We start from the raw sequence: 6856 nt of genomic DNA on the forward strand, positions 1-6856 counted from the left end.
AAATAATAAGAGAATATATACGAATAATCTTATTTATTAGTGAGAAAAATTTTTTATATATTTTGTATAAAAAATTTATTTTGTCATAATAAAATAATTAATTTTTTCATAACAATTTTTTTTTATGAATACTAAATACTTATTTTTATACGATGATTAATTTTTTGTGTTGACGTAGTATAATTGTATAAAATAAGTTTTGTTTTTATGTGGATGAACTTTTGAGGTATATTTCGCTTTAGAGAAAATTGAACTTGTCTTTTCATCTCCAAAGAATGTTATACTTCGGCAAGAAGAATACGAAGGGTGAGTATCTGCAAAAGGCATTCTGACGTCAGGTCAGTAAGTATTTAAGAGGTATATAATAATTCTATGAATATAGAATCTTAGACATAAAATAGAACTTATCATGTGGTCTCCTTTTGAGATAAATTGGTGTCTTTATAGGCATAGGATTGATGAATAGAGCTGATGTTATGACCGTTGATCATTAAGCCAGAATAATAATTATTAAGATTGTCCGTTACAAACTTAGAACGAAGGCAAATAAAGTTGAGTTATGACTCATAATGCACAATAAAGACCAAGTTATAAGGTGACGGATCAAGTTTTATACATGTATTATTAAATTTTTTTTTAACTTTTTGAATTTATTGAAAAATTTATATATTTAGGTGTATTTTTTTAAAGACACTAATTTTAATAAATTGAATAAGAATTAATTTAAAAACAAAAGAATATCAAGGTTCATTTTTTCCTATAAAAAAATTAGATATTTTTGTTGAAAATGAATTTTTTTAGTGTAATTGCAGGTAGGTAAACGTTGTAAGTAGAACAGGTCCAACATATAACGTGAGTCAACACACAAAATACATGTTAGATATACGTTTAGATTACAACTAACACACAAAATACGTGTTGAACACGACATGTGAGTCATGTTTCGACGAATCTCTGACAACGCTGCAGTAATACCCCTGCGTCCCCAATTGTCAAAATATTAGACAAAAACACCACTCTTATTTCCATATTAAATGTTGTGATAAGGGATGAGTTGGATGCCCATTAATGCATGGGCGGCTCAGTTTCTCAATGACAAAAGGCTTTAATGAAGTTTGAAAAATCAAAACCTAATATGTGTATAAATAGGAGGTTAAGTCTCCGTTAATAACACATAGCAATAAATATTCTCCTTTTCTTTATACACTGTTAATCTCTCTCTCTTTCTATTTACATTACTTCATATAAATATATGAATCATTCTTATTGAGTTAATTATATTAATATTAGAGTCTTCTATTTACACATCTTTATTTTATATTTTGTACATCTTCCTTATTTATTTTACAACACGTTATCAGCACGAGACTCTGATCAAATTTTAGGAAGACTCAGGTAACAAATTTTCATTATGTTAAAACTATCTCATCTTGAATTTAATGCTCTTGATATATCTGGAAATAATTATTTATCATAGATACTAAATGTTGAAATCCATCTTGATTCAATGGATCTTGGAGATACCATTAAGGCTGAAGATAATGCATCTCAGAAGGATAAATCCAAGGCCATGATATTTCTTCGTCGTCATCTTGACGAAGGATTGAAAAATGAATATCTCACATTAAAAGATCTTGTAGATCTGTGGAAAGACCTTGAAGAAAGGTACAATCATCAAAAGATGGTGATACTTCCTCAAGCCTGATATGAATGGACACACTTACGTCTACGGGATTTTAAATCTATAAATGAATATAATTCAACAATGTTTCGAATCACCTCACGAATGAAATTATGTGGGGAAAAGATAACTGATAATGATATATTAGAGAAAACTTTCTCGACCTTCCATGCCTCGAATGTGCTCCTGCAACAGTAGTATCGAGAAAAAGGATTTAAAAAATATTCTGAGTTAATTTCTTGCCTTCTTGTTACTGAACACAACAATGAATTGCTTTTAAAAATTCATGAAGCGCGCCTAGCTGGCACCGCCCTATTTCCTGAAGTAAATGCGATAAATCATTACTCCAGAAGAGGTAAATGGCAAGGTTTTAGTAACAAGAAAAATTATGGAAGAAAAAAGAATTATGTTCACAAGAAAGGATCTCACCAGAAGTGGGATAAAGAAAGAAATAATGGGCAAAATAAATCAGCAGAGGATAAATATTTTCGTTGTTGTAAAAAGGGCATTGGTCACGTACCTGTCGTACCCCAATGTACCTAGTCGATCTTTATCAAATATCTTTGAAAAAAGACGACAAAGAAAAGAAAACAAATTTTGTTTCAAATGATGCTGAAAAGTACACCACTTATTATGATGTATCTGATTTCTTTGAGGATCCTGAAGAAAATATTGGTCATTTAATCAATGATGGAATAGTTTAATATGTGCATTTGTTAAATATTCATGTGAATAAATAATATAAGAAACTTCTTGTTAAGTTTTATGCATTTGAATTTTAAGTGTGATATATATGAATAATGTTTGATAAAATATTTATGTTTATGAATTTCAAAATTTTTGAATATGCTAAGATAATAATAATAAAATTTTTAGTATATACTATACTTCTTAGAAAAATATTTTTAATCAAGGAAATGATTTTACTGTGTAAATATTTCTACTCATTTTATTATTTGTCTTTGAAGAGAATGACATGGATATATAGTGAAGATGTTTGCCTTGCGAATAGTGCAAGTTTGCATACCATTCTCAAAAGTAATGTGTATTTTACCCATCTTGTGCCAAAAGAAGAATATGTTAATACTATTATTGGCTCGGGCAATGTGATAGAAGGCTCCGGAAGAGCTATAATTTTATTTTCTGGAGGAACAAGATTCATAATAAATAATACACTATTGTCTACTAAGTCTCTAAAAAACTTATTGGTTTCAAATATATTCGCCGAAATAGATATCATATTGAAACAATGAATGAGAAAAATCATGAGTATTTATGTATCACAACTCATGATTCAAATAAAAGGAGAAAAGGACAAATAGGTCCCTGACCTTTTGTCCTGTGGACATTTTCGTCCCTAACCATTGAAAAATACTTTTAAGTCCCTGACCTTCACAAAACTTGAACGGATCAGTCCCTGACGGAAATATTTGGACGGATCAGTCCCTGACGGAGGCATTTGGACAGAGGGACTGATCCGTCCAAGTTTTGTGAAGGTCAGGGACTTAAAAGTATTTTCCAATGGTCAGGGATGAAAATGTCTACGGGACAAAAGGTCAGGGACCTATTTATCCTTTTCTCAGTTACCTCACTTTCATCTAGGTTATATTATACCAAGATTAGTGCAATTGAATCACATGCCATTGTAAATCAGAAGTTTACTAGCCCAAATGAATTCATAACTTAGCATGATCGATTGGGTCATCCAGGAACAACCATGATGCAGAAAATTATTAAAAATTCCAATGTACATTCACTAAAGAACCAGCAGATTCTTAAATCTAGTGAATTTTGTTGTGCTGCATGTTCTTAAGGAAAGTTAATTTTAAGGCCATCACCAGTAAAGATTGGATTTGAGTCCTCCTGAATTCCTAGAAAGGATTTAAGGCAATATATGTGGATCTATACATCCACCATGTGGATCTTTTAGATATTTTATGGTCCTAATAGACACATTTTCGAGATGGTCACATGTGTGCTTATTGTCTTCTCGCAACCTGGCGTTTGCGAGATTACTTGCTCAAATTATTCGATTAAAAGCACAATTTCTAGAAAATCCAATCAAAACAATTCGCCTTGATAATGCTGGTGAATTTACTTCCCAAGCTTTTGATACTTATTGTATGGCTAATGGAATAAGTGTTGAACATCCAATAGCTCATGTTCACACACAAAATGGGTTAGCAACATTGCTTATTAAACGCCTCCAATTAATTGCTTGACTCTTACTTATGAGAACAAATCTCCCAACCTCGGTTTGTGGGCATGCTATTTTACATGCCGCAGCACTTATTCGATTGAGGCCAACAAGTTATCATCAATTCTCTCCTCTGCAATTAGCTTTTGCCCAACAGTCAAATGTTTCCCATTTAAGAATATTTGGGCGTGCGATATATTTTTCCGTTGCACCACCTTCTCGTACCAAAATGGGACCCAAAAAAAAAATTGGGGATATATGTTGGATATGATTCTTCCTCTATAGTAAGGTATCTTGAGATTCAAACTGGGGATGTATTTAAAGCCCAATTTACATATTGCCATTTTGATGAATCAAAATTTCCAACATTAGGGGGAGAGAATAAGCTTCCTAAAAAGGAACTTAATTGGAATGCATCATCCTTGATGCATTTAGATCCTCGATCAGGGTAATGTGAACTAGAAGTTCAAAAGATTATACATTTGCAAAGAATAGCAAATGAATTGTCTGATGCATCTTCCGATACAAAGAGGATAACCAAATCTTATATACTAGCAGAAAATGCCCAAATTCGAATTGATGTCCTAGTTGGACAAATAGCCACTGAAACGAATTCACGCCAGAAGCGTGGCAGGCTTGTCGGTTCCAAAGACAAAAATTCTCGAAAAAGAAAAGAGGTAAATACTATTCCTGTTGAAAAAGACATAGTAAAGACACCTGCAGTTGTCCAAAATTCTAATATAGTTTTAACGCCAAAAAACGTTTAGGTACCTGAATATTGTGAAAATAACGAGATCTCGATAAATTATGTCTTTACAGGAGAGAAATGAGACCGAAATAAGACAGTTGTTAATGAAATATTTGCATATAATATGGCATTAAATATCATGCATGAAAGTAAGGATCTTGAGCCAAGATCAGTTGAAGAATGTCGACAAAGAAATGATTGGCCAAAATGGGAAGAAGCCATGAAGGCTGAGTTAGACTCACTTGCAAAACGTGAAGTCTTTGGACCTGTAGTCCGTACACCGAAAGATGTAAAACCTGTTGGATACCGATGGATATTTGTACGAAAACGAAATGAGAAAAATAAAGTTGTACACTACAAAGCTCGACTTGTAGCACAAGGTTGTTCACAAAGGCCCGGTATAAATTATGAAGAAACAGATTCCCTTGTAGTAGATGCAATAACATTGCATTATTTGGTCAGTTTATCCGCATATCATAAACTACATATGCATTTAATGGATGTGGTAACAGCCGACTTATACGGCTTATTAGATCGTGATATTTATATGAAAGTCACTGAAAGACTAAAGATATCTAAACCATCCAATGAATATTCACAGGGATTATACTCAGTTAAATTGCAAAGATCTTTATATGGTGTGAAACAATCTGGACGAATGTGGTATAATCGTCTTACTGAGTATCTGGCCAAAAAATGGATTCAAGAATGTTGATATCTGCCCATGTGTTTTCATAAAGAAATATGCATCTGGGTTCATTATAATTATTGTGTACGTTGATGATTTAAATATCATTGGAACTCCTGAAAAGATTCCAACAATTATAGAACTCTAAAAGAAGAGTTTAAGATGAAAGATCTTGGAAAGACAAAATGTTTTCTCGACCTGCAGATCGAGCATACAAAAAATGGGATCTTTATTTATTAAACAACATACACAGAAAATATCTTAAAGAGATTTTATATGGATAAGTCACATCCATTAAGTACCCCAATGATCGTAAGGTCTTTGAATGTGGAAAATGATTAATTCTATCCTAAAGAAGAAAATGAAGTAATCCTTGGCCCTGAAGTACCATATCTTAGTGCCATTGGAACGCTAATGTATCTTGCTAATAACACACGACCTGACATATCATTTGTGGTGAATTTACTAGCAAGGTATAGTTCCTTTCCAACCAGAAGACATTAGAATGGAATTAAACAAAATTTTCGATATCTTCATGTAATGATTGATATGGGATTGTTTTATCCATATGGATCTAAGTCACAATTAGTTGGCTATGCTGATGCTGGATACTTGTCTGATCCACACAAAGGGAGATCTTAATTAGGATACCTGTTCACATATGGTGGTACAACTATATCATAGAAGTCCATGAAACATACGATAGCAGCAACCTCCTATAATCATGTTGAAATACTAGCGATTCATGAAGCAAGTCGCGAGTGTTTTTAGCTCAGGAGTTTGATCCAATATATTCTTTCATCATGTGGACTGATTGATCATAAGATAGCTCCAACTGTCCTGTTTGAAAATAATACAACATGCATTGGTCAACTTAAAGGTGGATACATTAAGGGTGATAGAACAAAGCATATTTCTCCAAAATTCTTCTTCACTCATGATCTTCAAAATCAAGGGACAATTGATGTCCAACAAATTGACAATCTGGTAGATTTATTCACAAAGTCACTCCCAAAATCCTCTTTTGAAAGATTGGTACATGAGATTGGGATGCGCCAATTTCGAGACATTAAATGATGTCAGTAAGAGGGGGAGACTGTACTCTTTTTTCCTTGATCAGGTTTTTTTTCCATTGGGTTTTTCTTGACAAGGTTTTTAATGAGATAGTCTTCATCACAAAGGATTTTGTACTCTTTTTCCTTCTCTAAAATTTTTTTCTCATTGAATTTTTTTTAGTAAAGTTTTAACGAGACATAATTCTAAATGGTCATTCAAGGGGAGTGTTGTGATAAGGGATGAGTTGGATGCCCATTAATGCATGGACGACTCAGTTTCTCAATGACAAAAGGCTTTAATGAAGTTTGAAAAATCAAAGCCTAATATGTATATAAATAGGAGGTTAAGCATCCGTTAATAACACACAGCAATAAACATTCTTTTTTTTATACGCTGTTAATCTCTCTCTTTTTAGATTATTTCATATAAATATATGAATCATTCTTATTGAGTTAATTATATTAATATTAGAGTCTTTTATTTACT

The sequence above is a fragment of the Arachis ipaensis genome, chromosome B02 (genome assembly GCF_000816755.2).
Source record: "Arachis ipaensis cultivar K30076 chromosome B02, Araip1.1, whole genome shotgun sequence".
NCBI lineage: Eukaryota > Viridiplantae > Streptophyta > Magnoliopsida > Fabales > Fabaceae > Arachis > Arachis ipaensis.